The sequence below is a fragment of the Gopherus evgoodei genome, chromosome 2, assembly GCF_007399415.2.
Source record: "Gopherus evgoodei ecotype Sinaloan lineage chromosome 2, rGopEvg1_v1.p, whole genome shotgun sequence".
Lineage (NCBI taxonomy): Eukaryota > Metazoa > Chordata > Testudines > Testudinidae > Gopherus > Gopherus evgoodei.
In genome coordinates this window covers 231,085,283-231,108,523 of record NC_044323.1, presented here as the reverse complement: position 1 = coordinate 231,108,523, position 23,241 = coordinate 231,085,283, and the positions used below count along the sequence as shown (strand labels likewise).

Sequence of the window (23,241 nt, the reverse complement as noted above, 5' to 3'; positions counted from 1 at the left end):
CAGGAGAAGGGACTGAAGCTTGAGCCCTGCTGCCCTGGGAAGGGGGGTCCAAGGGCTTCAGCCTCAGACAGTCAGGCTTGAGCTTCGGTTTCTGCTGTGAGGCTTGGGCATTAGCCCCAGGCCCAGCAAGTCTAATGCCAGCCATGGTGAGCCCTTTAAAATGGGGTCGTGACCCACAGTTTGAGAACTGCTGGTCTACATTTTAATCATTCTAGTTCCATCACCTTTAAATATAAATATACAAAGTTTGAAACTCCTCCCTAATCAGCCTAGGGATTTAAAGTAATATGTTCTACAAATCTTTGCTCTTAAATCACGAATACTCACTACTACAAAGCACTGTTTTCCATACACTAGGTCCTTTGCAATTATTCTTCTAAGGGGTTTTTAAGTTCCTGTCAACATCAGAACCAGTACTAGTGTAGAGAGCTCCCTTCCCAGTGACCCACAGCAACTGCAAATAATAGCATCATAGGACTGGAAGGGACCTGGAGAAGTCATCAAGTCCAGTCCCGCAGACTCATGTCAGGATTAAATATTATCTAGACCAGGGGTCTCAATGACCACAGGGGCCACATGAGGACTAGTACATTGGCCTGAGGGCCGCAATACTGACACCTTCCCCGCACCACCCTTGGTCCCGACTCCACCTCTTCCATGTAGCCCCACCCCTGCCCCGCCTCTTCCCACCCCCATTCCAACCCCTTCCCCAAAATCCCCACCCCAACTCCATCTCCTTCCTGCCCCCAGGGGGTGCAGGAGGGGTGTGGGGTATGGCAGGGGCTCAGGGCAGTGGGTTGGGGTGCAGAAGGGGTGTGGCTGGGGGTCAGGGTGCAGGAGGGGTTCAGGGGGTGAGCTCTGGCCCGGTGCACACCGGGGGCAGGGCAGGCTCCCTACCTGCCTGCCCGCCCATCCTGTTGCTCCAGAAAGTGGCTGGAACATGAAGGAGCAAGAGCACGGTGATTGTGTGTGCTGCTTCAGACACCGCCCCCAGCAGCTCCCATTGGCCGGGAACAGGGAACCGCGGCCAATGGGAGCTGCTGGAGACGGTGCCTGAAGCAACATCAATACACACCCCTGTGCCCCTCCTCCCACAGGTTCCATCCACTTTCCGGAGCAGCATGGGGACAGGGCAGGTAGGCAGGGAGGGTGGGAGCCTGCCCTGGTGCACATCAGGCCGGAGCCGCTCTAGGTAAACACTGGAAGAGGGTGGGAGGACTGCGAGGATCTCAGAAAATAACCTTGGGGCCACGCGTTTGAGACATCTGATCTAGACCATCTCTGAAAGGTATTTGGACATTTAAGAGCAGGTTAGACGATGGAGATCTCATATTATCTCAACTAGGATGGTCACCAATGGAAATCTATTAATTTCTTTCAGTTAAATAAATTTTGGGGTGTGAACAAAATTGGTTCTTGCAAACATGACTGTATTTCAGATACTAGCAACAAGCCAAAGCAGAATTCATGGAACAGTTAACAAATTTACCAAAGTAGGGCTGTGCTGCACAAAACAGAGTCATAAAACAAAGGTACAAAACAGACAAAATTAGTTGTTTCTCAGGCCTGGTCTACACTACGAGTCTAAACCGATTTTAGCAGCGTTAAACCGATTTAACGCTGTACCCGTCCACACTACGAGGCCCTTTATAGCGATATAAAGGGCTCTTTATATCAGTTTCTGTACTCCTCCCCAACGAGAGGAGTAGCGCTAAAATCGGTATTACCATATCGGATTAGGGTTAGTGTGGCCGCAAATCGATGGTATTGGCCTCCGGGCGGTATCCCACAGTGCATCACTGTGACCACTCTGGACAACAATCTCAGCTCAGATGCAGTGGCCAGGTAAACAGGAAAATCCCAGCGAAATTTTGATTTTCATTTCCTGTTTGCCCAGCGTGGAGCTCTGATCAGCAAAGGTGGCAATGCAGTCCCAAATCCAAAAAGAGCTCCAGCATGGACCGTATGGGAGATACTGAATCTGATCGCTGTATGGGGAAACAAATCTGTTCCATCAGAGCTCCATTACAGAAGACGAAATGCCAAAGCATTTGAAAAAAAAAATCTACAGGCTACACAGTGCTGCGTGACAAGCGTAACGGGAAGCCAGAGACTCAAATGGACGCTCATGGAGGGGGGGAGGGGGTACTGAGGACTCCAGCTATCCCACAGTCCACAGCAGTCTCCGAAAAGTATTTGCATTCTTGGCTGAGCTCCCAATGCCTGTAGGGTCAAACACATTGTCCGGCGTGGTTCAGGGAATAGCTCGTCAATTTACTCCCTCTCCCCCCCACGTGAAAGAAAAGGGAAAGAAATCGTTTCTTGACTTTTTTCAATGTCACCCTATGTCTACTGAATGCTGCTGGTAGATGTGATGCTGCAGCAGTGAAGAGCAGTATCCGCTCCTCTCCCTTCCCTGGTGGCAGACGGTACAATATGACTGCTATCCGTCGTCACCATCAGCCCGTGAGTGCTCCTGGCTTGCTTCAGGTGAGGTCGGCTGGGGGTGCCTGGGTAAAAATAGGAATGATTCCTGGTCATTCCCAGTAGATGGGACAGAATGGCTGGTAACCGTCCTCATCATAGCAACTGGGGGTTGAGCCCATCAGCCCCCTCCCTTTCCTGTGTAAAGAAAAGATTCTGTACTGCCTGGACTATCATAGCAGCGCGATGCTGGGCTCCTCTCCTCTGCACTGCTTAATGTCCTGCCTGGACTGTCATAGCACTGGGAGGCTGCCGCCCCCTCATTTATCTCACTAACAAGTCACTGTTTCTTATTCTTTATAACTTCATGACACAAATGGGGTGGACACTGCCACGGTAGCCCAGGAAGGTTGGGGGAGGAGGGAAGCAACGGGTTGGGTTGTTGCAGGGGCACCCGTGTGAATGGCATGTAGCTCATCATTTCTGCGGGATCTGACAAGGAGCAGCTGTGCTCTCTGATACACTGCTTCTCTAGTACACTTGCCCCAAATTCTAGGCAGGACTATTTTTAGAAACCATAAAGGAGGGATTGACTCAGGGAGTCATTCCCAGTTTTGCTTTTGCGCCCCCAGCCGACCTCAGCCAGGGGCACCCATGATAGCAGCAGACAGCACAGAAGGACAGATAACCGTCATCTCATTGCCAAATTACACTGGCAGCAAATGGTACAGAACAACTGGTAACCATCTCTGCTATCATGCAAAAGCCAATGAATGCTGCTGTGTAGCGCTGGAGTATCGCCTCTGTCCGCGGCATCCAGTACACATACGGTGACTGTAAATAAAAAAAGCTGAACGAGCTCCATGGTTGCCATGCTATGGCGTCTGCCAGGGCAATCCAGGGAAAAAAGAGCGTGAAATGATTGTCTGCCGTTGCTTTCCCGGAGGAAGGAATGACTGACGACATTTACCCAGAACCACCTGCGACAATGATTTTTGCCCCATCAGCCACTGGGCTCTCAACCCAGAATTCTAAGGGGCGGGGGAGACTACGGGAACTATGGGATAGCACGGAATAGCGACCCACAGTGCAAAGCTCCGGAAATTGACGCTAGCCTCGGACGATGGACGCACACCGCCGAATTAATGTGCTTAGTGTGGCAGCGTGCACTCGACTTTATACAATCTGTTTTATAAAACTGGTTTATGTAAAATCGGAATTATCCCGTAGTGTAGACATACCCTCAGAAGATACATTATGAAGTAGTTGCTGTTTTTCTGTAAAGGTAGAATATTACGTTTCTTTGAAAATATGTATATTACATAGCTACAGTTGAATAAGCTCATTTGTTCTATCATAACCTCAAGTGCTAGAGATTTGCATTCAAGGGTGTACTATAACATTTTACATACATACGACAAAAGAGCCTCATTTTTAAGAGACCTCAATTCTAAACAATTAAATAAAATAAATTTACATTAATGCAATGTTATGGTTGAATTTTTCATATGTAGAGCCAGGAAAATGAAAGTTATGGCTCCCATGATAACCACAACTTGATTCAGTTGCATATGTATATTATTTATACCATTATATACTGAGAATTTATGTCATAACCAATTTACAGTTGCTGTGGGAATTGTAACTGAATTTCCTGACTTTATACACAAGTCTCAACCAAAATACAATAGTTCATATTTTGGATTTTTTTTTTTTTAAATAGTACATTCACATTACATTGTGCATGTGGCATGCCCCAACAAATGGAACACCCTAAAAGAGCACAAGATGTGCATGAGAAGAGAGCAGAGGATGATGGCACAGACAGGCCACACTCATGGTTTCCTAAGGATGAGTATTCCCGGGCATTGGCAGAAACAATGATACACAAACCAAGAAGAACAAGGAGTGAGGGGACGGATAGCTCAGTGGTTTGAGCATTGGCCTGCTAAACCCAGGGTTGTGAGCTCAATCTTTGAGGAGGCCATTTAGGGAACTGGGGTAAAAAATCTGTCTGGGGATTGGTCCTGCTTTGAGCAGTGGGTTGGACTAGATGAAGTCCTGACATCCCTTCCAACCTTGATAGTCTATGATACTTGTGGCACCTTAGAGACTAACAAATTTATTTGAACACAAGCTTTCGTGGGCTAAAACCCACTTCATCGGATGCATGCAGTGGAAAATACAATAGGAAGATATATATACACAGAGAACATGAAAAAATGAGTGTTGCCATATCAACTCTAATGAGATTAGTCAATTAAGGTGGGCTATCAGCAGCAAGAGAAAAAAAACTTTTGTAGTGATAATCAGGATAGCCCATTTCAAACAGCTGACAAGAAGGTGTGAGTAACAGTAGGGGGAAAATCATCATGGGGAAATAGGTTTTACTTTGTGTAATGACCCATCCACTCCCAGTCTTTATTCAAGCCTAATTTAATGGTATCCTGTGTGCAAATGAATTCCAGTTCTGCAGTTTCTTATTGGAGTCTGTTTTTTTGTTGAAGAATAGTGACTTTTAGGTCTGTAACTGAGTGACCAGGGAGGTTGAAGTGTTCTCCGACTGGTTTTTGAATGTTATAATTCTTGTCATCTGATTTCTGTCCATTTCTTCTTTTGCACAGACTGCCCGGTTTGGCCAATGTACATGGCAGAGGGGCACTGCTGGCACATGATGGCAGTTTACATTGAATTTCAATGTGTACATCTATAGTATTTAATTTAACTGTGGTGTAAGAGTACTGGGTAAATAATGCCACACTGGATCAATTTTCTTCCAATAAGTCAAAGACACTTGTCAATGTCAAGTAAAAACGTGGGAAGTCTTAAAAATAAGCCATTGAAAGAATGAAATAAAAAGAATCCCCAAGTTAAACTGGTTAAAAACAAAAACAAAAAAACTCACCTCTCCTACAATGGGACTAAAACAAGCTTTTTTTTTAAAAAAAACTGGCTATTTTTAAAAGGATACACATATGTATGCAAGTCACCATAGGGCAGGGGTTCTGAAACTGGGGGTCGGGATCCTTCCGGGGGTCACGAGGTTATTACATGGGGGTCACGAGCTGTCAACCTCAACCCCAAACCCCGCTTTGCCTCCAGTATTTATGATGGTGTTAAATATATAAAAAGTGCTTTTAATTTATAAAGGGGGTCGCTCTCAGTGGCTTTCTACGTGAAAGTGGTCACCAGTAAAAAAAGTTTGAGAGCCACTGCCTTAGGGCTACTGGGCATGAGAAATTTAATTGTAGAGTTGTTGTTTTTCCAAAGTTCTAGGTGCCTTAAAAATAGAGATTAAAATAAATATGCCTTAGCATTGTATTAAAACAAAACACAGTTTAACAACTGTTGTGACAAAATGACAAAAGGAAGTTCACAGAACAGATGGAGAAAATAGGATGGATTTATGAGTAAGAGCACATTACGTTTGAATTTCCTGCCCTTTTACTTAGTGTCATAAATATAATATTGACTTTAAGTAATAGTGTGCATTTAGTATGCACGTTTTAAATAATGTTCTTAGAAAAAAATTTCTTTTTTTATTTAAAAAAAACAAAATGACACCACTCCACAAACACACCTTCTTTATTTCCACAAAGCTTAATTTCAAGCCATACCTTAGTGCTCCAAGGATGCATCTAAATTCATGCTTCAAAACATTGCAATATGGAATGAAACAATGATCCCCGAAGAGGTGAATAACATGCACTGGTACGATTCTGCCATTTATTTTCAAGTTCTAAAGGACTCTGTATAAAAAGTTACCCTAGTTTGAGAACAAAATTTCGCAGCAAAGTATCTTTTTATAGTTTCATTATAAACTCTCGGGTAGGGTTTGCACCAAAAATTCTGACACTCTTATATACACCATAATGTGGACAATACATCTTGCCTAGATACTACCAAATACATATGTTGGTTCTCACATTTGATCTATTCCCAGACCAAGAACAACAAATATACATACACGCAGGCTTTAGGTTATACATTTTTCAAACACCATAAAAAGATTAGAATTGTAATTTTACAGAATGTTTAAAAAAATCTGAAGGCAAGGGAATTCAAAGTTGCACTTAAGTCTAAAAATATGTATCATTCATTAATAAAGGTGTTTTTGGAGTATCTTTAGTCTATTTACATATTTCCTGATTTTAACAGCTTAAAAGAGGCACTGTCAACTGAAGTCAGTCTGAAAATGTTTTACCTAGTATTCTTACAAGCAACACTTAAGATTACTATAATAAAGAACTATAAAGGTTAAATAAGCACTCAAAAGTTAGGAAATGCAAGAGTTATGGTAACCCATGCAACTTTGAGTCAGCCCCCATGAGTATAGGTACATTTTGATAGTTTTGTCAAACATTGCTTACAAGAACAGTAGCAAAGCCAGAAATAGAACCCAGCTCTGCTGATTCCTTGCCCAGTGTCTTAAACACAGGAGAGAATCCCCTATTCTTTCAGCTCTCCATCAGATTCATTGTACATACTGTGCACTGAATGAGGCAATGGTCATTTAGCTCTATCAAGCATATGCACAAGTGGGCAGAATTAAAGTGGATTGGGCAATATATATTTTCCCCGAGCTTTAGTCTCAGAAGTGGCTATGTCATATTTGCTAAGATTTTCCTAAAATATTCAGCCTGAAGCAGTGACCAAGCATGGAAAATTTCAGTCAAAATGGTTAAAGTTAGGCAAAGTTATAAGCAACTGAAAACAGGGGCTTGTAATGGAAAATGTTAGGCAATCTAAACTATAAAACTCCTACCAACTCTGCCTATAGCAGAACAAGATTTTTTTTTTTTTAGTTTATTTATTGTGTGTATTTGACAGCATTTCATGTATATTATGTTTCACCACTTCCCCTCTATAACTAGTTTCCTATGTTTAGGTGTCTTACACACACACACACACTAATTTCTGAAATTTTTTAAAAGGGGTTAAAGGGTAGGTGTGATACTTAAAAATACTTATGGAGGAATACTCAAAAGTGCTCAGCATTAAACTAGTTCTGCTCCCAACGATCACATCAACATACTTTTATAGAAAGTAGCAATAAGACATAATTAAAATGTATATAACACTAAGATCACTGATGAAATGTGCTACGTAAAGGCTAAGGCTTATTAATCCCATTGTGGCAGGCCTGAAAATACCATTATGAATTTTGGAAAACAGTTTAGAATAAAACTCATAGGTTCCTGCATGTGTTTGTTCGGTCCACTAGACAAAGTTACCTAATCTCTCAGTAGACTTATAAAGACTGACCAAATATTGGTCTCATAAGGTATGTCTAGACCAGAGGTGGGCAAACTACAGCCCAGGGGGCGAATCCAGCCCTTCAGACATTTTAATCTGGTCCTTGAGCTCCCGCCAGGGAGCAGGGTCTAGGGCTTGCCCCACTCCAGTGCTCCAGCCAGGGCACAGGATTGGGAGCTTAGCCCATTCCAAGCATGCCGTGGCTCCATGCAGCTCCTGCAAGCAGCGGCATGTCCCCCCCTCCAGCTCCTACACGTATGGGCAACCAGGGAGCTCCACACAATGCCCCTGCTCCAAGCACTGCCCCCACAGCTCCCATTGGCCAGGAACCATGGTCAATGGGAGCTGCAGGGGGTGACGCCTGCAGACAGGGCAGCATGCAGAGCTGCCTGGCAGTGCGCAGAGCTGCCTGGCAGTGCAGGAACCGGAGTGGGGACATGCTGCTGCTTCCAGGAACTGCTTGAGGTAAGCGCCACCAAGAGCACACAGACCCGCTCATGTGACCCAACCCCGTGCCCCAGCCCTGATCCTCCTCCCACCCAAAGTACCCTCTTGCTCCCCCAACCCCTTGCCCCAGCCTGGAGCCCCCTTCCGCACCGTGAACTCCTCGTTTCTGGCCCCACTCCACAGCCCGCACTCCCAGACAGAGCCTTCACCCCATCCTGGACCCCAACCCCCAATTTTGTGAGCATTCATTGCCCACCATACAATTTACATACCCAAATGTGGCCCTTGGGCCAAAAAGTTTGCCAACCTCTGGTCTAGACTGCAACTGGGAGGTGTGATTGCAGTATGTACAGACATATCTGAGCTAGCTTTGGTCAAATTAAAGTTCTGAACAAAGATCAAGGGTAGTTTATGGTCTTAACATAGTAGCTCAAGCTTTTGTTTACTATTCGTTCATTGCCTTGACACATTGGGTCTTAGGCAAAGGGAAATATACTCACTGTTATTTTTCCTATTTGTCTCTTCCTTGTCTTTGTGTCCTCTGTTCCTTCCTCAGAATTTCTTGCTGCAATTCCCAATTCCCACCAGCTTCCTCCTTTCATCCACTAAGCAGTTAATCTACATTAAAATTTTATCATTAGCCTGTACAGTCAGCACCCCAGATAGATTACTGGGGAGCAGAGTTGTTCATATCTGAGTCATTGTTTCAGGCTCAATGCAGACTCAAGACATCACCACTGCATTGATCTACACTAGGAGAATGACTAGGAGTTTTCCTTTTATTTTAAATCTGAATCTGAGCATGCCATGCAGGCCACAAATGCATCTGAGACTAGATCTGGTCCCACTGCCAGACGTTTTACAACCAGGTTCCAAAGCCCCTTAAAGCAAGAACGTAACTAAAATGTTCACTCTAAATACAATTAAATCCACCAGTCCTCACTGAGACTAACAGAAGCTTGTAACTTCAAGTTCCAGCCACTGGAGATATGACAAGCCAAAAACGTTAGCATCATCTTTTATTGAACCAACTTCTGTTGGTGAAAGAAACAAGCTTTCAAACTCCACAGAGCTCTTCTTCAGATCTTCATGGCTATCACAACACTGCAAAACAGGAAACTAATCAGGACTTAAAACCTCATTAAGAACTCATCTCAAATACACCTTGTCTACTTTGTCTCAAGCTTTCCAGAAGATTTCTACCCTACCATAAGTACACAGACATAAGATTTGGTTTTGAAAACAAAGGAGGAGGGGGAAGACCAAGTGAACTTTTAATGGAAAACTAGCTTAATCCTAACTGACTGAGAAATGTCTGCCCATAACACTGTAATCAATTTATGTATCTAAACAATATAGCTGCTTGTCATTTGAAGAACCTAGCCCAGGAGTTGGCAACCTATGGCACGCATGCCAAAGATGGCACGAGAGCCAATTTTTAATGGCATGCAGCTGCCTGCTGGGACTCTGTGTGTCATTAAAAATTCTGCCAACGCGGCAAGCCGCGGGGTCCGCGGTCCCAGGTCGGAGTGCCGGCCTGAGCGCAGCAAGCCGCTGCCCCCTCCCCCGCCTTTCCCTAGAGCCCTGCTGCCGAGCGCGCAGCGCTCTGGGGGTTCAGGCTAGGCGCTCCCGCGGGGCAGCATTTGGCTCTGTGGGGAGAGAAAGATGCTCCCCGCTCATCCGGAGCCCTGCTGCCACATGCACAGCGCTCTGAGGAGTGGGGCGAAGCAGGGCTGCACATGCTGGGGTGGTGGCGGTGGCAGGGCTCCAGATGAGCGAGGAGCCTCATGGTAAGGGGGCCGGGGCCAGGGTTGGGTAACGGGTGGGGGCAGTCAAGGGACAGGGAGCAGGGTGGGTTGGATGGGAGGGGTGGTATACTGGGGGGTGGTTAGAGGCGGGGGCAGTCAGGGGGCGGAGGGGGTTGTATGGGGCATGGGAGTCCCGGGGTCTGTTTGGGGGGTGGATAGGGGTCAGAGCAGTCAGGGGACAGGGAGCAGTTAGGGTGTGGGGTGGGTCTCTAGAGGGGGTGGTCAGGAGAAAAGGTGCTGTGGGGGTTGGATAAATCGGGAGTTCCGGGGCGACTGTCAGGAGGTAGGGATGTGGAGAGGGGTTGGGGGCAGGCAGGGAGTGGGGAAGGGGGGGTTGTATGGGTCCAACGTTCTGGGGATCCTGTCAGAGGGCGGGGAGCAGTTAGATAGGCATGGGAGTCCAGGGGGACAGTCAGGAGATAGGGGACAGGGAGGCTTAGATAGGGGGTGGGGTTCCAGGAGGGGGTAGTTGGGACAAGGAACGGGGGCAGTCACCCAGCCCTCTGCCCTGAGCCCTGACCACCCCCCACACACACACACAACCCCAGGCCCCTGCCCTGATCCCTGTACCACCCACCCCTCTGTTGACTCCTTCACCCGCCCCATGACCCCAACCCTGCTCGGCACTCCCACACATACCAGCCCCCCTACCCTGACACATGCACCCCCCTCACATGCCCCCAGCCCTGACTCTTGCACCCCCCACATCCCATGCACCCTGCACATCCCCACCCTGAGCACCAAACGGGAGCCCCTGAACCCTCACTCACATTCCCACCTGCACCACTCACACCACACTGGAGCTGCCCGAGTAAGTGCCTCCACACCCAAACCTCCTGCCCCAACCCTGAGCCCCCTCCTTCATTCTAGCCCCTGGCCAGACCCTTCACCCCCAGCCCTGTGCTCAGTGCATCCGTACCCTCAGCTCAGTACAGAGAGAGAGGAAGAGAATGGGCCAGAACCAGGGAGAAGGTAGGTACCCACTGTATGTGGGCAGGGCCGGGACCCCAGACTGTCACTGGGCTGAATGGGTCCGGCAACCGGGATCCCAGCTGTCAGAAGCCAGAGGATGGAACCCCTGAGTGGCACTGGGCTGAGCCGCTCAGCCAACTGCCGGTTTGGGGTCCCAGCCACCAGCCCCACACAGCCCGCTGCAGGTCTGGGGTTCTGGCTGCCAGACTCTTCCCAGCTGGGGTCCCGGCCGCAGGCCCCACTCAGCCCACTGCTGGCCTAGGTGAACAGAACCCCAGACCAGCACCAGGCTGAGTGGGTCGGTGGCGTAAGATCAACATTTTAATTTAATTTTAAAAGAAGCTTCTTAACAATTTGGAAAACCTTGTTTATTTTACAATACAACAATAGTTTAGTTATATAAAATATATAGACTTGTAGGGAGAGACCTTCTAAAAAACATTAAAATGTATGACCGGCACGCAAAACCTTAAAATTAGAGTGAATAAATGAAGACTCGGCACACTACTTCTGAAAGGTTGCCGACACCTGACCTAGCCCTTTAGAATAGTCCTGAAAATTACATCAAAACTATAGAAGCATTCTGTAAAGGGTACCCTGAGATACAGGAATTTTTGTGCTGTGTAAGTAATTTATGTAAGATATTTATCCCTTCCCTGAGTGATGTATAAATGTGTTTAAGTATAACTGTCAATTTCTATTACTCTGGAGAACAGTGACAGCATAATATTAAAACTGCTCAGTTACTCACTGATATTTTACTTCATCCAATATCGCCTTCATGATTTCCCCACCCTTTTTAACTTAAGGAACATCTGATATGATGCAAGTTATATTACATTTGTTTATTTCAATAATATAAAGTTTTAGACTTACTCTAGAAAATAGCCTGAATCAGTATAATAGCAATAAACATCTGATGAGACCATGCTGAGAAGTTTCACAGGATACAAATTATTCCTGGATACACTCATTTGATTTTTTCATTAGTCTCATTACATTGGACAAATATACAGGTGTGAATAATTGACACGATTGTGAGTGATTGCTAATTTGATAAAATGTTGTGATATTCAAGTTGACTCACAGACTTGAGAAGTCAAATTGAGGACTTGAGGTTTGCCAAAATAGGAACTGCAAGGAAAGGACCAGTGGGATAATAGAAGCATCTTTTTTTGTGAAGAGGCAATAAAGAAGATTAAGTATATCAGCTTAGGCAAGGCATTTTATACATGATGAAATCTTTAGGTTTCTCATCCCTCTATCCATAAAGAGATGAGTTGTCTTCACACACCATCTTAACACAACTGAAGTCTACGTTTATTATCAAGTGCCTTTAGAGCACTCATATCCTCACTAACTGCAACCAGTTATGGTTTAAAAATAAATATATACAGTCTTGAGACAAGATTACTCTAACTCAATGACAATACACTCAACTGTAAAGCTCAGAAAACAGATTCTGAGCCCACCAATAGCATCCCTGCCTAATGCATGTATTGTTCATTGGGGACATTCAATAGCTTTCAACTGTATTGAAAGCTACAGAACTCTTTACTAAAGTAAAGGTCAGAATACACTATGTATGACATGTCTACAGTTTAGGCACTCAGATTTTCCAGTGTACGAGAAGTTTTTGCAATAGATGTCAGATTAAGAAAAGCCTTAAGACAAAGTTAAATAGAAGCAGAGGATAATGCAATTAAACAAAAAAACTCCTACAATTTTCACATTAAATAAAAAACTTGGCCATGAACAAAAAGGACAACCAAATCAGCTTCCGTAACAATAAAGGCAACAGCTTACATGACCATAAATTTCACAAAAGGCTTTATCATTAAGATTCTAAAAACCCATGTTCCTGATCAGCAATCTCGCCAATTTTTCGTTAATACAAGAGGGAAAGTGTTCTCTTCTGAAGCCATCACCACTATTAAATATATTACAAGAGGATGACATCCATGCTCTCCAAAAACCCCAAGGAAAGTATTTGGAAAGAGACAGCAAGCCCACAAATGGCAAGTTATGTTTCCATATCCCAATGAGCATTTGACCTAAATCTCTAGTTTCTTAGGTTTCTAGACCAGTGCTTCCCTCCGCCCCCTTCCCACAGTGGATAGATTTGCCATACTTTGTGAAAGACTGTCTAGTGCAGATATGCCATTTCATTTGAGAAATGATAAGTGAACACATATCAAACACATCACTCCCACTGCAGAACTGGACTGTTTACAGTAGCAAATGGGCAGCTCAGCTGCAAGAATCCTTGACTTGCTATTAACTCTGATGAAGTTCAAGGCATGCAACTGCAACCAGTCATATACCTTGAGGCACCTCTACTTGCTTTCTCTCTATTTGTTTAGCGTCTGCATCAAAGAAATGCACCCTGTCCAAAAGCTCTGTCTGTGTCCACTTCCACTATTCAACTTTAAGCACCTAGCACAGACAAGTGGCTTTTCTGATCTGTGAAACCTAACATTAATCTTTTTCACATGAAAAATTCTCCTCAGAACAGAGATCTAATCTAGTACTTTACCCAACACTCCTCTAGTACTCAACCCTTCTAAAAAATTCTCTCAGCACTGAATAACTGTCTCCCTCTCTCTAGTCTACCTTTTCTATTTCTTGAAAAATAGTCTTCTCAATATTCAGTCACTTTAGCAGGTTTTTAATCTAACCACAATAAAAAAAAAGCCAACACAAAAATACATTTTTTTTTCTGTTTGACTTCTCCACTTCTCTCTTTAACCTCAATGCAGCCTTCAATACGTGACTCCAGGACAACCCTTCTCCCTCAAACTAGGAATGATGCTGTAGTTATAGTTCTGCTTCTAATTAATAAACCATTCTTTCCAATGGCAGTTCCACATCTGTGACAAGACTCCTTCTGTATGAAATGCCACAACATTCAAATTTTTATCATCTTTTTTCTAGGTAACTGAGTTTTTTGTGAGGGTGAGGGAGGAAGAGGAGTTACTACACTTCTCTTGTCAAGTAGAGCTCCAGCAGTATGAAACATATGAATTTCTTTTAAACAACACTTTCTCTTCTGAGGAAGGAATAGAACTTAAGAATCCTGCAACGGTGACTCCTCTATACAGAAGAAAGAAGGTATAGTGTGGAAATCAAGACAGAGAGGAGGAAGGCAAGAAGGAACTACAGAAAGTCTGCTTATCTGTCTCCCAGACTAAGACAGGAAGGCTGAACCAAACAGGGAGAAAACAAATCTGCCCCCTCCCTCTAGTAGCCAGGTAAACTCAAAATATAGCAGCCTCTTAGAAGAAAAGCTAACATGAAAGAGTGGCATTATCAAGCACACCTCTCCCAGACTTGTTAAGTCTCCTGCACCAGCAAGGTGCTCCTGTTTCTAGCTGCTTTCTAAATTGCTCCTGCTTAGGAGCTTAAATCAAGCGATTTAGAGAGCTGATGAGAAACTTTAAGGCTGAATCTCTACCATCAGGGCTGCTTGAGGCAGGATCTGGACTCTAGACATACAGGAGCTGGTGAGCAGTAACCAGCAGCCAGGGCCAGAGGTCCCCCAACCAGGGGGTAAGGGGCAAAGAGCAACCCCAAACAGCCACCCTAGCAGCACAGCCAAACTACCTCCTAGCTGATGACAGAAAGCAGATATCCTCCTTCTAACCCAGAACAAGCAGCAACCCGCACCAGGGGCAAGCAATTCTTCATCACTACAAGATATAGAAAAACTAGAGGCAGAGCCTCTGGTAAACACCAGATTTACCTAGATATCAAACCAGGGAGATTCCAGAGACAGCTAAGAGCACAGCATTTCCTACACTCCTAAAGCTTGTTCAATGCTAGTTCTGTTTGTTCTGGTTATCAGGGTATTTGCTACCATATACATAAATATGGCAATACATATCACTGAATCATAGAATATCAGGGTTGGAAGGGATCTCAGGAGGTCATCTAGTCCAACCCCCTGCTAAAAGCAGGACCAATCCCCAGACAGATTTTTGCTCCAGATCCCTAGATGGCCCCTCAAGAATTGAACTCACAACCTTGGGTTTACCAGGGCAATGCTCAAATCACTGAGCTATCCCTACCCACCAAAAGCTAGAATCATTTCTCCAAGATCCAGATTTCTAACTTTCAACTTTAACAGGTATGCTTTCCTATCTCAGCAAGTGTGGAGGTTTCAGCAAGACCAGGGAAGGGGTGCTACATACTGAACTATAAACTATAATAGAGTCCTTGGAACCCAGCAGTTCACCATATCCATCTAGGATTTTAGATCACACCCCATCACAATATCTGAACAGCTCTTACCCTTATGCCCCTCCTCCACGCCAGCTTTTGAATCTGTCTCTAATAAATGTTTGATAGTTCTCAATTCAGATCTCTCCCCGACGATCTTACTTTCACCTTTATGCTAATACTAGACTACCCCTCTCATCACCTTTAAAATGACTCCTCTCTGCCAGTTTCTACCAAATAAACTTGTACCTTTGTGTCACAACTTCCATAAGATAGGTGGATTAATAAATCTTTGTCAGAAAGAACACCTTGAGAGACAAATTACTCTCAGCTCCGATCTTTCACTTACTGAAACAATGAAAAGTGGTGGCATTCATGACTTTGAATTCTTCTCTTCTCACACAGAGATAGTGAGATTTGAAGGTTTAGAGTATCATTCTCTCCCATGTATTGTACAGCTTCATCTCTACCTCCCTTTATTTCCTTTTTCCTGTGATCATCATAACCTCTCCATGGCCTTCTCAAGTCCCAATTCTTTAGGCTCCAGCCTTGTCAGAATGACACTTTCCGCATTATCTCTTACAAAGAATGCCTGCGGGCTCTTCAACACATACAAGTCAGCTCCATTCCTGTGTGAATCCACTAGCTCCCAATTTCAAGATTCAGGACACAACTCCCCTTACTAAAATCCTCTTTGGACTTACTCCAGTCCCTTATCTACTTTGTCTCTATTATCTCTCAAGAGTATGTCTCCAGAAAAACTTCAACTGTGCAAGTACCTTCTTCCTTATACCTCCTGTCACATGGAACAGCGTTCCTGTATCAACATAATTATTTCTATCTCATTTAAAATCTCATCTGCGTACATTTTTCCCATGCCTCTACCTCTTAACTAACTTCTCCAATCCATTTTAACTCTCAAGAATTCTAGGATAGAGTTTTCATGAAATGTACAACACAAAATAAAGCATCATGTGTAAAGCTGTAACATATTGAAAATATTTTCCTATTCAAAGATGCATGAATAATCCTGACTGCAACTTTCTGAAATATATAAAGTGATCAGGGTGAGCCATTCTGGCATTTTAGAGATAACACAACACATTCCCACTTGTTGGGTCAGAGTCTGGGTTCTAAAACTGACTTCAGTGGGCTTTGGATCAGACTCTTGGTTCTTTACACTAGTTAGAAGCTCCCTTACATCTTAGGGAGAAAGTAAGATTAGGAATTGAGACGCTTGATTATTTTTGTAACAAATCTTCATTACTGACCCTAGCAACAAAATAAAAAAAGCAACTCCATCAAGCAAACAAAGAGCAGCATAAACTGGGAGGTTTGACAAAGGACTTTTCAATGAAAAGTCAAGAGGAGTGGTTCACTCTGAAGAGAAAACACAAAGGAGATATTACAGGTATTTTTTTAAATTGATATGAGATCTAATTTTTACCTACAGCAAAGTTTACTACACTTCACTTCATAAAACATTTATGTTTAATAGTGGGAGTGAAATACCAAATGAGATATTTAAAAAAAGATGTATGAAGTTTGAATTGTCTACAAAAAACCCTCCAAATATTTGCATACAAGATAATTTATTGCAAAATTTGATTACTAGAGCAGGTTTTAATAGACAACTACCTGTTGAAATCATGAGCTCATTATTTACAACATAAAACTTAAAAAGTAACAACAATATTACAGACTAGAGGGTTTTAGAAGTTACTCAGCGCTGCTTTCTGTTATTCACAGGAAGGCAACTTTTAATCATAGTAAACAAAGTGGGCTCATATTTCATTGAACTCTGAACAAAATAGCCTCTAGGATCAAGATTATATATGGTGAATCTTAATTTTCCTTACAGAACCATTAGGAAGAAGGCAGACATTTTGGCTGCACTGACTTTTCCAGACAATTGATTCTTGAAGTTATTTATTCCCCACCATTCCCCTCAAGGCCCTCTCATTACAGCAATTGTCTCTATGTCAGAGGAAGGTTGGATACAGCTCCCTCCAAAGCCAGGCAACACCATACCCAAAATAGCTACAGGGGTCACAACAGGAAGTGTTCCCTAGTTCATGATAGCAGAAGTTTGTTCCAACACCCCTGTTTAGGAACTGACTACAATTTGTAAGGGGGGTGGGGGGTGAGAGCCATTGAACCAAACCATAAAGTCTGTATATAATGGAATCCACTTTAAGCCTGGGGGTGCACCCCCAGCACCTATACTCCCAAATGCCAATCAACTTTCAAAAGAGAGAGTTCTGATACCATTAATCTGACCCATTATTAAATGAGTGGTCTTCTTTATTTTTTCCCCCATTTTTAAATTAAGTTACATCCTTAAAAGTTTCACTGCCATCAGTCTGTGTTTCCAAGTTTTAAGAAAAGCATACTATTTGATATAAACATGGAGAAGGGAAAAGAACAAACACGACATTCAGAAACAGTTATGGGACACTATGCATGAAATTAAAGAGGTCAGAAGCTTAGAGATAATCTGCTCCTACCTGCTTTTTTCTAGATGCATATTTACACCTTTAAAAACAAAACAAAAAAATCACAGTTGGAGGATAAGTATGCAGAAACTGATTAATTCCTAAGAACATCCTTAAGAGTTTTGTTATCATATTGAGAAACTTGGAACGTATTCCCTATGCCACAGACAGTTTCTTATTGAATAGAATAATTATTTAGAAAATGGAGAATAAAGGCATTTCAGTTTGTAACTATGCAATGTAATTTTCACTCTGAGAAATCCATGATAAAAGAGTCACAGAAAGTTAGATTATATAGATAGAAACAAAACAGAATGAAGGAGTCCTTCATTCAAGTTTTAGCACCTTGCCAGAAGCATTCTAAAAAAATAATGTTACATATCCTGTAACTGCTGCTCTACAATAAGTTATCCATCTCTCTGCAACAAAGGATCCTAAAACCATATTAGGTCTCCTTAGAATAAACTGTTTTCCTCCACTTAACTTTGGTAGCATTCCAGCAACAGTAATCTTAAATTTTAGCTCAAATAAGTTATATTAGAGAGAGTCTTTACAGCAAGTGTCCTATTTATGGGAATAAGACTGGTTGGGAAATAAAGAAAGAGGATGCATAAAGGAAAAAGTTGGAATCTGCCACAGATGGAACTAGGTAACGTCAGCAGATTAATGCAATGGTCTTTTGCCCCTTTGGAGAACAGATTAAAAATGGAAATTAAGGTCTTGCTTACACAAGAAAGTTTTACCAGTGTAACTAAATCAGTTTAGTATAGTTTTCATATTGTAAGCAAGGCCTAAGCCACAACAGTAGAAAGTAGGCTGTTTCATCCATATTGCCTCCGCGCATCACTAAACAATTCCCTAATCCAGAACAATTTGTAATCTATCCACAGGAATAACATAGGAGAGGGGTTGCAAGACAAGAATGAGGTATATTTGTAGAGATTGTGGAAACCTGCTGTGCAACTGCTCCACACCACCAGCCCCAACTTGATCCAGACAGCCTCATTTGTGAACACTAAATTCATCCATTCAAACATTCAGCAGATTTTAAAAGCCTTCCATCTGGAAATTAATTGACAGATATACTACCTACAGGAAATGAAGGCTAAAGATTTGGTATAGAATTAAAGGCACTTACATGTTTGTTTTCCCCCTTCCCCATCTTTCAGGCCCCTTCTTCCCTCCTCACATTCACTGCTTAAAAGTGTCACATCAGAATTTAGATAGATATAGCCAGTACCAGACAATATAATATGGTCATGCCAATCTAAAGAGTCACAATGCAAGATTTAGGAGATTCTCTTGAAATAGCATTGCAAATAATAATTAGTTTCTTATTAAGGCTTTTGTCCTTTACAGATGCACAAATCTGTTTTTCCCCACTGTCTCCTTATACTTAAGCCTGTCTTTCAGATAAGGGCCTAGGCCATTTCCATTGAATATCTGAAGTTTAGGGCCTTTTTAGTAACATACTTTGTACTTGTACAGAGCTTTACTTTTGACACCTTATATTTATAAAAATGGCGCAACATCTTCAGTCAAATCAAAATTGGCCTATACAAAATTCCAGCACAGTGGCAGATGGCTTGAAAATATCTGAAGCTAATAAGAAATAGCTTAAAAAAAAAGTTAATCTCTGTAATGCATCACAAGTGAAATTTAGATAATTTTTAATACATGATAATCATAGATCAAGGTTGTAAACCTTAAAATTTTACATTGAAAATATACTAACTTTTCCAAAGTAGATATGTGCTATTTTATAAAATATTGAAGGGTTATATCAACTAGCTGTGGTATACAGTTCGCATATTCAAGGGGGGCGAGGGGAGAACCACATTCCAGTGCTATTTAAAAACAATTTCACACATCCATAGGAATAGGTATTTCAATGGAAGTTATCAAAACCATACTGAAGTTTACCCTATTTGCGTACACTTTTTCTGCTTTCAGTAAGCAGGATTCCAGTCTCTTGTTATAAATTAATATTTCTGTTATGTCATTCCTTTACACACTAACATTTTAGAAGAGCATTAACATCCCTTCCAAATGTTTACACACTTTGATCAAAACGTTGTTGAATCGCTAGACAGGTAGTAAACTTGTGTGCATGTTCTAAATTAAGAGAAAGCAAGTTCTTCTATTGTTTAAACCAATTAATTTGAATTTTAAAAAACTAAAAGGCATACCATTACAGTGTTAAATATCTAGTGAGAAGCTTGGTTTGGTGTTTATCCAATTGATAGCAATGCAAGTTTAACTGACTAAAGGATTCAAGCGTAAATGACATAGTTTAGAATAAAGTAGCTCTGGGAAAATGTCTTTTTTAAATTGAAGTGTTTGTAAGTTTTAAATGGACTAAAAATAAGCAGCTAAAACAAAGTTAAGTGTTAAGCAGGACAGACCATAAGGTTTGTAGCATTATCCATTTCTATCTAAAAACAAAAACACAAAACTATTGTTCTGTTTTCCAAAACTAGTGTGTGAAATTTCAAATAATGTTGTTCTCAGAGAAAGTAACTGTCATCTCTGAGAAGATATGGTATTATTTAGCTAAGAAAAGTTAAACTACATATTATGTAGTTTATCTAGCACCTTTATAATGCCATATAAATATCAAAAGAAAACAAGTAGCATGCTTATTTTATCCTCTCAGCTAGAGATATAAATGTCAGCACTGGTCCCATCACCTGTTACAAATCTCAGAAACAAATGGGTTAATTTCCCAATGTACTGCAGGTTATTTCGAAGGCAACTACAGTGATTTCCCCCCTATTGTTTAAACAGAGCAATTCTCTCTTTTAAAATAACCCCTATCTAGCTGTCTCACCACGGTTAAGTTCTTAAGCTACCCTGTTGTTCAGCATGTGTTATACAAAGCAACATGATTTTTTAAAAGGAAATTTTTGTTGAAAACTTTTGATGAAGAAACTACAGAGCTTAGAAGTTCCTCTCTGCTGTGCTTAGCGATGCAAAAAAGAGTCCTGCAACGTGCCCCAAGCATCCAGCTACATTTAGCTTTCAGCCTTTTTATTATCATTGTCAATGAATGGGCCCCAGTCAAATTAAAGCTGCCATTTTAGGTTAAAGACTGGAGAGTCTCTGTTGTGCAACAAGACAAAAACACTCCAAGCGACAGATGCAGCATTCTCTTCGGAAAATGATGGATTTCAACTTTTATAAAAATAATTACTGGTCATGCTTTTAATATAAATTATATATTGATACTCACACATTACTGCAAACTAACGGGATTTATAATTGGGATAAATCAGCTACCCATGCTGCTAAGGTCATAGTCATTAAGATTTTTGGCCGTCCTTAGAATGGATGATCTGTGAGGAAATGAACAGAAACATTTTTTGTTCAACTTGTTTCTTTGTATCTCCCTTAGTCCCATATACAACGATAGAAAATGACACACAGTTCCCTGAAAGCCATCTTTCAGTAAAAACATCGCTCAGATTCTACTCTGATGAAAGTAAAATCGAGGCTCACATATACACAGAAAGAAACTTATTGCCCCGAGAAGGTTTTCTGATATTCCCCAAACCAAAATCCACGTGAGAGCAAGTAACTGAAAAAACTCTCACAAACGAAAAATCTCGCCTAAATGTAGTTAGAAGGCACATTCAGTACCTTCCCAAAGCAAAACAAAGGTAGAAAGTGGGGCAAGTACGTGGAGAGTTGTGTGGGGTATCTAACAATCTCTTAGTAATTCAAAGGGAACTCCCCGTGCATTGCTACTTTTCTTTTGTTCATTGTCCTTTTAAAAAACTAGTTTAAACCAAGGCGTGAGTAGAGGGTAAAAGTGATCTAAAGAAACCCGTCCGATTTAGAGCGCGTGCACGAGAGTGACCCCGTTCCCCAGAACCATGTGGCCCCTAAAATAACACAGCCAGCAGGGAGGAGGGTACCCCAGAGTGTGAGAGGGTATCCCCTTATGTAATGCGATCAGGATAAATGAATGCAACGTAATGATGGCTGCTCATTGCCTGCAGCTCCTTCTCCCTGAGTCTCACCAACAACCTTCCCTCCGCCCCCTCCACCTCCCCCCCGTGTCCGCTTCCCACTTCCACCAGCCCCCCATTCAGTACCCAACCCCGCCGTAGCAGCAACCCCAACCCTCAGCGGAGCAGGGAGACCCAGAGAGACAGAGAGAGAGAGAATCGCCTGCTAGCCTCATTTCCCTGTGTGAATCAAACACAAACAACCCCCCCCCCCCTTTCCCTGACCGCTTGGCCTCAAACCACCTTTTCCGCTCACCCACAAAATGGCCTTGATTTCAGGGGGAGCAGCCTCAGCTCGTGTGCGCCCTGCCCAGCGCTCCGCTCCGGACCCAGCCTGGGGAGGGGGCCGGGGTAGGAAGGGGAACCGAGTTGGTTCGCAGGGTTAAGTCTCTGTTATGCAGGCGCCGCCAGCACCAGTCCAACTCGCGTTAGGTATTGTCGCTCCCCCACCCCCTTCTCTTTCTTCTCCGGCTGTTGGAAGCAGCCGGGAGCCCCCTCGCCTGCCGGCCTCCCTCCCCCGGTCCCCTGCGTGTGACTCTCCCCCGCCCCTCCAGGGCAGAGACCCCCGGCAGCACCTCGTGTTCCCCCGCACACACACTCCCGGCCTCCCCGGGGGGCTCCCCCCGCGCCCCAGTTCCATGTGCCCGCCCTGGGAGCGCGGATGGGGGGGCTCCCTCACTTTGTTAGCGCTTGTTGTGCTGCCGGCGCCGGGAGCAGTCAGCGTGGTCAGCGCTCCCCAGAGGGAGCAGCTCTCCCAGCGGCTCGGCCCCCCGCCTCGCCTCGCCACCCGCCCGCTCCCTCCCTCCCGCAGTTTTACCCAACTTTTCCCCGGTTTCCATCGCCCTCCAAACTTGCGGAGCAGGCGGGGGGCCCGTCCCCCTCGCCCCCCTCGCCCCGGGCAGACGGAGCACAACAAAAAGCCCTTTGCCCGCGGGACAGCGCCCCGCGGAGACCGCGCGGCCCCACGCGGGGGTGCCCGGAGGGAGGGGCGCTGACACCGGCTCCCCGGGGGGCAGGGACCTGCCGCGGGTCTCTCTCCCCCCCGATATCCGGCCCCCAGATCGCCGCCCGCCCTCCCTGCCCGCGGCGCGGGGTCACTCACCGGGTCAGCGCAGGGCTGGCTGGGCTCGGTGTCCCCCGCTCGCTCCCTCGCTGCCCGCTGCCGAGGGGCCGGGGAGGAGGAGGGGACACGCTCCGGAGTTGGTGCCGCTGCCCGGGGCTGCGGCGGGGCTCGCACGCCCGGCGGAGTTGCTCCCTGGCGCCGGGAGTGCGGGGGCGGAGAAGGTCCCTGTCCGAGGTCAGCGCGGGTCCGGGGCCGTGTCGGGCTCTCCGCCGGGTCCCGGCTCCGCTTCGCTCCTTTGTGTAATTTTCACTCGATTCAAGTTTAATCCGATAGTTCCCGAGCGCGTCCGCAAGAGCCGAGCGAGACACCAGCCAGCCAGGCGGCTGCCGCTGCTGCTGCTACCGCCCCCCTCCCGCCGCTACAAGGCGCGCCCCCGACACCGCCCCCTCCCCGGGGGCGAGCGCGCCCGCAGGCCCCGCCCATGCTCTACACGTCACCACCCAAGCCTGGCATAATTTATGCAAGAATCCAGCCCCGCTTAGGGGGGA

The 23,241-nt window shown here is 44.3% G+C and overlaps 1 protein-coding gene across 3 annotated transcripts in view; it reads right to left on the bottom strand.

Annotated features, from left to right (window-relative positions):
• The window catches only part of CHD7 (chromodomain helicase DNA binding protein 7), a 209,649-nt gene extending 186,834 nt beyond the window's left edge, over positions 1–22,815 (bottom strand). For 2 of the 3 annotated variants that reach the window (XM_030553153.1, XM_030553155.1), the window contains exons 1-2: positions 22,733–22,808; positions 20,853–20,955 (exon numbers count right to left, since the gene is read on the bottom strand). The gene's annotated coding sequence lies outside the window, so the exon portion shown is untranslated. Of the gene's footprint in view, positions 1–20,852; positions 20,956–22,732 lie in introns of all 3 variants that reach the window. The other variant, XM_030553154.1, reaches the window with a different exon arrangement.
• Between the last annotated feature and the right edge of the window lie 426 nt (positions 22,816–23,241).